The following is a 10892-nucleotide window of genomic DNA, read 5'->3' on the forward strand; positions in this document are numbered from 1 at the left end:
TGCCCAGCCTCCGTCCAGCCCTATCCGGCCACCTCCGGCCGCCGTTCAACCCCGCCGGACTTCCCCGGCATCCCCCTCGTCCTCCACCGGCCTCCCCTCGCCGTTTTGGCCGCCGGAGCAACCCCGGCCAGCCCCGACCAGCAACCCACGAAATGGGTTTCCAGCTGGTTCGGGCCCGCTTTTGGGCCGTTTCCGGCCCCGAACCCGAGGCCCGCTTTGGAGTTTGTTGTTCCTCGCGTCGCCCCCATCGGATTGATCCGATTTGCACGCGATTTGGTGAGTAATCTCACTAATCCCTGATTAGTTGGCTAATTATGCTTAAGGTTGGTTTAGTTTTAATTAATTATGTTTAGGTTGTTAGATTTGAATAAATTAACAGTTATTAGTCAATTGTGATGCGATTTAAATAAATTGATTGCGCAATTAGTAAGTAGACGTGGTCTACTAATTATTGGAAGAGCCTCGGGATTTTTCCCGACCCTTAGTGGGCTTCAATTTGGCGATTCGGGCCTAAGTGGGATTTTTGGCATTTAAATATTATTTTTCGGAATTAAATTATTTATTTATTTATTTTCCGAAAATTCAACTGGATGGCCAATGATCGGAATTTTATGCTGATGACCGTTGTGAAGTCCGTTTATTTAATCGGGCTTTATTTTGAGCTAAATTGAGTTTTTAATTATTAATTATTTAATTTTCGAAATTAATTAATTAATTATTTATTTTCGAAATTAAGACTAAGATAGCCAGCGACCGAAATTTCGTGCTGATTGTCGTGGTAAGGTCTGTTTATTTAATTGAGCTTGATTTTGTGCTAAATTGAATTATTAGTGATTTTAGAATTTATTCCTAAATTGAATAATCTTTGGTTATTAATTGAATAATAACCGGGCATCGATTGATAATGCCACTAAATATAACATTGCCGAGTGGGGCCGTGATGCCACTACATATAAGATTGCCGAGTGAGGCCGTGATGCCACTACATATAATATTGCCAAGTGGGGCCGTGATGCCACTAAATCTAAGAAAATTGCTCGGTGGGGCCGTGATTCATAATTGGGAATTGAATTGGAATAGTTGAAATGACCGGAAGTGGTCTTGTTGATATGTAATCGACTAGGTTGATTGATCATTGTCTTGACTTGATATTGTGGATTGATTGATTGAATGGAATGATCGGTGAATGGTTGATTGAGACGTAATCGACTAGGTCGATTGATCATTGCCTTGAATTGATGTTGTAAATTGAATTGGAATAGTTGAAATGACCGGAAGTGGTCTTGTTGACATGTAATCGACTAGGTCGATTGATCGTTGTCTTGGTCTGATGTTGTGAAATGATTGATTTAATGGAAATGACCGTGAGTGGTCTTGTTGGCGTGTGATCGACTGGGTCGATTGATCGAGATATCAATCTGTGATGTGATTGCTTGGGTGCCTATTAAATTGTGCTAATATGCAGGTGAGATCTGAGGCCAAGGTACGTCTTCTGCCCTGTGCGTGTTTAGGCAGCCTATAGTATAATGGTTTACTAATCAGGCTTAGTGGGGTAGAACTCGCTGAGACGTAGTCTCATCCCAGCTTGGGGAAAACATTTCAGGACGCCGATGAGAAGTTGAGGAGGAGAAGTCTGGGAAGGAGGACTCGGAGGTAAAACCTGAGGAGAAGGATTTTGGAAGAAGAAGATAATCCCAAGAGGGGTCTTGAGTGCGGCCTGGATGGACTGAGAGTCTATCTTCATTGAGAATTCCTTTTGAAGTGAATAGTTATGAAGCGGTTTGTGTTTTGTATAAAAGTTTGGTTATAAATTTCAATATGAAAAATATGGCTTTACTTTTCTATCCCATTGTTTTATTGTCTGGGGATTTTAACTGCTTCCGCATGTGCTTAAAAAAATGAAAGGGTCGGCGATACATTGTCCTGGGATATCACATTATAAAATCGACCAATTGAGAAGGATGTGTGCGTGCCTAAGGATCGGGGCGTGACAGCTGAAGATTGTACATAGAGACATCAAAGCTACTAATGTTTTACTGGATAAGGATCTCAACCCTAAAATATCAGATTTTGGTTTAGCAAAGCTTGATGAGGAGGACAACACACATATTAGCACCAGGATTGCTGGAACTTAGTAAGTTTCTTGCTTTATTTTCCTGTTCACCTGATTAGGAGCCGGTGGCAACACAAAAACATGGAATAGAGACGTTTAGTCTGATTTAAAAAAATTGAGTTGAATGGAGGTTTGTGGTGGATTCACATCATCCCAAAGCATGATGCTTAACAAATGTGGCTTAACCACAAAGCTTTATGCTTCTCCCACCACTCTTCACGTTAATTAGGGAAAAAAATGTTAATTATGTCACATACTCTACCATTAAGTAATGATACTCTGATATCGACTATGTAATTGTTATTTAAAATAACTTAGTATTATGGGCATTAGAGTTCGCCCATGTTTCTGATGTATACACATGGAAAAATATAATAAGCATATTCACATGGTTCAGACATCTCCATTAATATGTGAGAAAATTCAACTTGTTTATGAAAAAAATGTGATTAATTAGGAAAAATAGAACTGTAAGTTCATTCTACTAACTCTAACCTGAATTCAGTAAAAACAAGAACTGCAACATGAATGAAGTTCAGTTTTCTCAATTAAATTATATAATCTAATATAATTCTGGAAAATTCATATCCTCCTACGCTAGATTTGACTCAAAAGATTGATAATATCCTACACGATCCTTTTACTACATTAGGAACAATTCAAGATAAACATTTCATAAGGTAATTTAGTGTGCCCTACCTAATGTGTCCCCTCAAACAAAAAGCTTATGAAATTATTATGATGCAATTATAATGCAATACATTTTAACGAACTATATTGATACGTAATTTAATTTTTTTATTATGTTTTCCCAATGGCAATCAATTCAATGCAAAACAATTTAATGAACAACAACTACTTAATGTTAAAAATTTCAATATAAACTATCTATATATACTCCTTTGTATGAAAAACACAATTTTAATAAATGTGTCACATGACATCAACATAGATGATGCACTTACAAGTGAATTTAAAAAAATAATACCAAAATATACAAAGCAAGCACGTGTATCGCAAGGGTTAGAAAGCTAGCGAGGAAGTGAAAGGCTGTCTATTGGAACAGCAACAACAATGACAACAAGAAGCTTTTCTGCCTCAAGGCTTTCGCTTTAGAAACCCTCCTGCGGCTGCTGCTCACGTATTTACAGACATTGGCTCAGCCTGTTTCCAGCTCTTTTCTGGGTCGGAGTGCCTCTTTCCGAGTTGTAAACTCATATATGTACTTTGACAATTATATGGAACAACAATGGTCTTTTTCTTTTCAAAATATTTTCCGTAAATTTTAATAGAAATTTTTTAAGATTCACTTGGATGCACTTGTTTGTTTCCTCTACTCATGAGACCATAACATCACATTTAGGAATATCTCTTTCTTTTGAATTTTAGGAAAATTAAGTATGTGCTATCTAAGACATTTGCCTTGTTGCACATGAAAGCTCTTTTCTTATTGTGCAATGGATATATGGCACCAGAGTACGCAATGCGTGGTTACCTCACTGACAAAGCCGACATCTATAGCTTTGGTGTTGTTGCCTTAGAAGTCATTAGTGGCCAGTGCAACATTAGTTACCAAAAAAAGGACGAATGCTTTCATCTACTTGATTGGGTATTTGACTCTAGCACTTAAAATTTTTCAATTAGGATCATATCCGTTTTTAAATCTCTGTTTGTGCAGGTGGAAAGATGGAACCGTGAGCATAGTATATAACTTCTCTTATGCACTTCTAGTGGTTACAGAGGAGCGTCGCAGTTATTTATAACGAATTGCACGTGCCATTAAGTGCATTTGTCATTTCAGAATAATCCAACTCTTCTTATTATGATGGTCTACACTGAATTTAAAAGGAGAAATTAATCCTTGCAATAACCAGTCTATGGTGTTCATGCTCAAGACGTGCGACTTGGGATTGGGGGTGGCCACGGATTAGTCTGGTTCTAAGAAATCGAAACTGGAACCTACCCAGTGACACATTCAAACTCAAAACGATGGGCTGCCTCCTGACCAGAGGAATCATGTAGATTTTGGATTGAAGACAATTCTATTCCTTGAAACTGGGTCATTAAGCTTTGGGGTAGTTCAATTTTGGTGTTTATAGTTTTAAGCGTGACATTCATTCTCCCTGTAGTTTCATTAGGGCCAAACAAGTCCTTTGAGTACTTTTGAGTTTTGACAATTACTGTTCAATCAAAAAGTTTTAAGGACTGCATCTTGACCTAAATATTCATTTACTTACGATTTAGATTTAACTTTTTCCACATTCATATAATTAAGTCCTTAGATTTTATTTTGCTTTGAGCAAGCCAATCATTAGCGAAAATAAGCATCGCTAGTACCCGTTAAGTCTAACTTTCACCTAATTTTCATAGTCAAGTAATTCTTGTTAAACTGGAATTGTGAGTAAAATGCAATGATCGGTGTAAACAATTGATGGATGATTCTACCATTTCATGTAATGACAAACTGACAAATTATTCGTGCTGGTAATACTCAGTAAGTGCTGGTGATTATAAAGCAGTCTGGTAATTTTTTTCGCAACCGGATAACCGTTATTAAGAGATCAACTAATGCTGAAGGTTAATAACTTTTTGTCTAAATATGTGAAAAGATCATGTTTCATCTGTATTGACTCATTCGGTTCTTTTCTTCTGTTTATACCCTATAATGAAGATGAAAACCTATGAGGTGTTCATCGACTGCATTTGTGATGGAATTATCGAGGGACAGGATATATTTTCTTCTTCCTGTATTCTGCTAATGATCCCTGAAATTTGAGGAAGAAATCTCACTTTCCATTTCTGTTTCTAGGCACATGAGTTGAAGAAGACAGGAAATTTGATAGATCTAGTTGATGTGAGGCTCGGTTCTCATTTTGACAAAGAGAAGGCATTGGTGATGATAAAGGTAGCTCTGCTGTGTACCGATGCCTCCAACACTCGGGCCGGTAATGTCGTCTGTGGTTAGCATGCTTGAAGGCAAGGTTGCTGTTCCAGTGCTGGACTCTGACGGCGCCATCAAGGCTGAGAAGAAAATTGAGGACATGAGGAAGCATTTCGAAGGTGACAAAGATCAGGCAGTTGGTGAAAGTATCATCAACAGTATGTTCACTGAAGGATCGGGCACTGGAATCACTTCTTTACCATCTGCCGTTGATTTCTATCCGATACCTCTGGATACGGACACGCCCGAAACATAGAATAAGAAATGGTTTGCAGCGTTCTGAGTTAATTAGTCCTGGAAAGAACTGGGCTTTATTTGGTAATCCATTCAGTGGATTACATTTGAAACTGAAGGTGATGGTTTTATTAATTATTGTGATGGGCCTAAGTTGGCCCGTCCGCCCATGTTGGGCCCAAAAGCCCGGCCCACAAGATTAGGGCCCATGGATGAAGGGGTACGTTTCTTTGTTTTTTGGAGAGACGTATATAAGGGAGGAAAGAGAGGGAGAACGCAACTTTTCACATTACGTACGTTCCTCCCCCTCTCCCTCCAAAAGAAAAACAAAAGCAAAATGCGACGCTCTCTTCCCTTCAAGGCCAATCAACGTCATTAGATCGAATGGGATCGGTTTTTTCTCTTCCTCTTATCGGCGTTGGTATTTAATCTGTGGCTAACAAGGTACGCTCGATTCCGTGGTGTGCTTTAGGATCGGTGATACATGTTTTTCCCGGACTTGTCTTCCGCATTCGTTTTAGGGGTTCGATTTAGTGTCGAATCCGGTTTTTGGGAATCCGACAATCCCAACATTCGTATCAGAGCCCTAGTTCATGTTTTCCCGACCCCTTTCATGTTTATGAATGATTTTTGATTGATTTTTCGTGAAAATAATCGGCCGACACGGATCGGAGCGAAAAATCCCGACATCCGAGCACTGTTCATCCATTTTTTCGAGTTTCTGTAAGTCGAAATCGATTTCTGATGGCATAGGGTGAAAGAGCTCGTCGAGACGAGTCCGTCGATGGGTCGAACGTCGCCGGGAGACGCCGGACGCGCCCACACGCGCGACCAGAAGCCGCTGCGCGTGGGCGCCACGCGCCTAAAGCGCTGGCTCAGCTAGCGCGTGTGCCACACGCGCCGGTCGGCGAATCGGCACGTGCGCGACGCCGCTGGCCAGCGAACCGGCACGCGCCCGGTTGGCGAATCGACGCGTGATGACGTCACCATGATGCACCATGATGTCACCCAACGGTCAGTAACCGCTGGGATGACGTCATCGCCGGCGACAGTTGGCCGGCCGGTCATCGGCCGGCGACCCAACCCGACCGGCGAACCGACTCGACCCGAGATGCGACCCGACCCGAGATCCGACCGGTCGCTCGCGCGTGCGAGGCATGTGTCGGGTCAATTCGTCCGACCAGGCCCAACCGGTCCAACATCCGTCCGCCCTCGTCCGGTCCAACCGGTCTGATGACCCGTTGACCGTTGACCGTTGACCGACGATCATTGATCATTGACCAATAAAAAATAAAAATAAAAAAGAGGAAAAGAATGTGTTTCTTTTTCAATTAAGTCTATGTGGATTATATGTGATCCCTTATTTGTTCTGCATTTGTTGCAGGAACAATGCCTCCCACGAGGTTGCGCATACCTATTCGCGCAATTATCGATGAACAAAAGGAAAGGCTTTCTAAGTTGATAGCTGAGCTGACTGATCATCGATGAGAAAGTGGTGACTTAATTGATCACGTCCTTGAAGTCAACGGGAAAATTCAAAATGTCATATGGAATGGTCGTCCTATGCCACAATATGAGATGGTGCGATTTTTCATGAACACTCTTCCACCAGAATGGCAAGGAGTGTTGAATCGCATATGGGATGTCAACAAAGCTGCTTCATATAGGAAAATTGTGATGGATTTTATAAATGAATATTACTGGATTGTTACAAGGGAAAAAATCAAGAAATTGAACAAAATAGGATATTTCCCAGTTCGTGTATTGACTTGGTGTTAGATGTATTAACTGATCTTTGTTAAGTGTGCTTTGTGGACATCTTATGTAATGTTTACTACCTGATTGTTGTTGATGTAGCAACCGATATGTTAGTTGATTTATGTGAAAGCATTATTATTCTATTGGATGTCAAATATTATTTGTTTTCTGTTATTATTGGTTGCTGTGGGTAGTTCATAGAAGTTTTTGTAGCTTCATAGAATTCATTTTTGCATAAGACAATTATATTAATAATAATTTTAAGTTATGATTTTGGAGGATGATTGGAAACATAGTGACCTTTTGATTCTGAAACCTTACTTGAAATTGTTCATTGATATGATGGGTGCTGTGCAAAGTGGATGCATAAATGATAGGCATTAATTATTCGTGCATATATGTGCGATGTGTTCGGATCGATGGTTTCAGCAACTAAGAACGTAATTGCTGATATGAACGGCAACAATTGTAAAATATTGAATATGAAGATTCAATATGTGCTGGAAAAGCAAGAAGCACTAGAAGCTCTTGACCATGTTATGAAAGATCTTGAGGATGTCGTGCGCCACCTTGAGCTAGTAGAGGACCGCCTAACGGCATTTGAGCCGAAGATAGATATTTGCAATGTTGGTTCTAGCTCAGAAAGGGCTTTAAGCTCTAAGCGCAAGCGTATTGATTTGTTCAATATGTGGGAATGCAAAGGATCAAGTCATTATTGAAATCAAGAGTTAACCAACATAGAGAGGAAAACGTCCTCAAGTGAAGAAAATGTCAAGGGTGAGGTGTTACAATTGTGACAAGAAATGTCACTATGCTCACCAATCATTGTGAGCCAAAAAGGTAAACACCTCTTGTACATTTGAGAACTTTGTTTATGTGTCAAGTTTTGCATTATTAGCTGAATCCAATCATTTGTGGACTGTAGATTCAAGAGCGACAGACCATGTAGCGAAGGATAGAGAATCCTTCGTGGAATTTCGACGATACCAACTGGAATTAAGTGGATCTATGTAGGAAATAACTCTAGAGTTGAAGTTAAAGGGATTGGCACCTGCCAATCAAACATGTGTGGTGGACGCACCTTGTTCCTACATGATGTTCTATATTCCCCAGAGATTCGTCGAAATTTAGTGTCTGTCTTGGTGTTGGTTAAGCTTGGTTTTAGTATGAACTTCCATAATAGAGGCGTAGATCTGTATTTGGATAAAAATTACTATGCTTGTGGTTATTTTCTGGATGGTTTCATTATATTAGATATTGACTATGTTAATGCAAATGTTTGTTATTCCCTTCTCACATCTCTTAATTCATATGATAATGATGTGAATGTGTAGCATGTTAGACTTGGTCATATTGGCCAACAACGTATGAATAGACTAGCCAAAGAGGGCTTGTTGGGCAACATTGAAAAAGGCGATTTGCCCAGATGTGAGCATTGCCTAGTAGGGAAAACGACAAGGAAACCATTTGGAAAAGGTAAAAGAGCTGAATTTTCTCTGCATTTAATCCATTTTGACGTCTGTGGTCCAATGAATGTGAGAGGAAGGCATTGGGCTGTTTATTTCATCACTTTTATAGATGATTATACTCGATTCGGATATGTCTATTTGATTTCTCATAAATCTGAAGCATTAAGTTGTTTCAAAAGGTTTATGAACTTGGTAGAAAATCAATTAGACAAGAAAATGAAAGTATTAAAATCCGATCGAGGTCGAGAATATTTATCTGATGAATTCAGAAAATTATGTGATGAAAAAGGAATAGAAAGACAGTTGTCTATTCCATATACTCCTCAATAAAATGGTGTTGCGAGAGAAAAACGAGACCCTACTAGAAATGGTTAGGTCCAAGATGGCGCATGCTAACTTACCTATCACTTTTCGGAGTGATGCGTTGTTAACTGCTACCTATATACTTAACAGGGTGCATTCCAAATCAGTTACTTCCACTCCATATGAGTTATGGACAGGTATAAAACCGGACTTAAGTTTTCTTAAGCCATGGGGTTGTGCTGCCTATACTCATGAGTCCTCTCACAAATTTAGGAAATATGGTCCCAGAGGAAAGAAGAGTATTTTCATAAGATACTCCGAACACTTGAAAGGGCATGTGTTCATAGGTGAGCAGGAAAGTGGGAGTATAACTGAATTTGAATCACAGGATGTCACATTCTTAGAGGATGAATTTCCTAAGAAGGGCGAAATAGGGGAAGATTACTACCTATTTGAAACCTTGGATCAAGATAATTATATTAGTGTAGTTCGTCCAAGTGAGAGTAATATGAGAAATGATGAATTCAATTCAACTCATTCTCAATTACAACCAGACATCATCATTATCTAATCCTAGTGGGAGCATAATGGGGAATGATGTGCAAAGTGTACAATCTCCCATACGGCGAACAAGTCGCCACTTTTATGATTGCTCCACAAGATGAGGATGAGCCAAGAAATATTAATGAGGCTCTAAATTGTCCTAGTAAGGAAAAATGGATCTATGCAATTAAAGAGGAGATGGAGTCAATGAAGTCAAACCAAGTTTAGGAACTGGTTGATCTTCTAAAAGGACGCAAAGCTATTGGGAACAAGTGGTTCTCAAAATAAAGCGTAAAGATGATGGCTTGATATAAAGGCATAAGGCTCGCCTTGTAGCGAAGGGGTATAATCAACAGGAAGGAATTGATTATGAGGAAACATTTTCTCCTGTAGTGAGATTTACCTCGATTCGCATTATTCTGGCAATAGTGGCTAGTATGGATCTTGAATTACATCAAATGGATGTAAAGACTGCTTTCCTCAATGGAGAATTAGAGGAAGAAATATATATGGAACAACCTGCTGGTTTCATAGTGAAAGGCCAAGAAGAAAAGGTATGTCGACTTTTGAGGTCGATATATGGCCTTAAGCAGTCGTCAAGACAATGGTATATACGTTTTCATAATGCCATAATGGCATATGTTTTACAATGATAGATAAGGATCATTGTGTATATATCAAAAGATCCAAAGATCAATTTGTGATCATCTCATTATATGTTGATGATATACTAATTGCCGGAAGCAATATGGAGTTTGTTAATACTGTCAAGAGTTGGTTGTCTTTCAACTTTGAGATGAAGGATATGGGTGAGGCTGCATACATTCTTGGAGTTAAGATTTCAAGAGATCGTTTGAAGAGATCGTTATCTCTTTCGCAAGAAACATATATAAATAAGGTTCTTGAACGATTTCATATGCAAGATTGTAAACCCAGAGACACTCCTATTGCAAAAGATGAATAATTGAGCCACAGATTGTGTCCAAGGACTCCACAAGAGAAGGAACAAATGAAACATGTTCCTTATGCTAGTGCTGTTGGAAGCTTTATGTACGCTATGATGTGTACAAGACCTGACATATGTTTTGCAGTTGGAATGGTGAGTAGATACCAATCTAATCCAGGTCAAACACATTGGAAAGCCGTTAAAAGAATACTAAGGTATCTAAAGGGAACTGCTGATTATACGTTGAGTTATCAAGGAAAGGATCTGTGACTCCAAGGCTATTCTGATGTTGATTGGATAGGAGATTTAGATAAAAAGAAATCTATCTCTGGATTTTTTTTCTTACTAAATAATGGCGCCATATGTTGGAGCAGCAAGAAACAAACGTGTATAGCCTTGTCCACGATGGAAGTTGAGTTCGTGGCATTATCAGCAACAATATAAGAAAGTATTTGGCTTAAGAGATTTTTTGGATCATTTAGGTGTTATTGAGAAAGCTGCAGATTCATTGTTGATTAATTGTGATAGCCAAGCAGCAAAAGCGTACACCAAATATCCAAAATATCATGGCAAGACCAAACATAT

The 10892-nt window shown here is 39.4% G+C and overlaps 1 pseudogene; it reads left to right on the forward strand.

The window, feature by feature from the left end:
• The first annotated feature begins 1999 nt into the window (after positions 1 to 1999).
• Positions 2000 to 5310, forward strand: LOC104451582 (annotated as a pseudogene).
• Positions 5311 to 10892: the final 5582 nt, after the last annotated feature.

Source organism: Eucalyptus grandis, chromosome 6 (genome assembly GCF_016545825.1).
Source record: "Eucalyptus grandis isolate ANBG69807.140 chromosome 6, ASM1654582v1, whole genome shotgun sequence".
Lineage (NCBI taxonomy): Eukaryota > Viridiplantae > Streptophyta > Magnoliopsida > Myrtales > Myrtaceae > Eucalyptus > Eucalyptus grandis.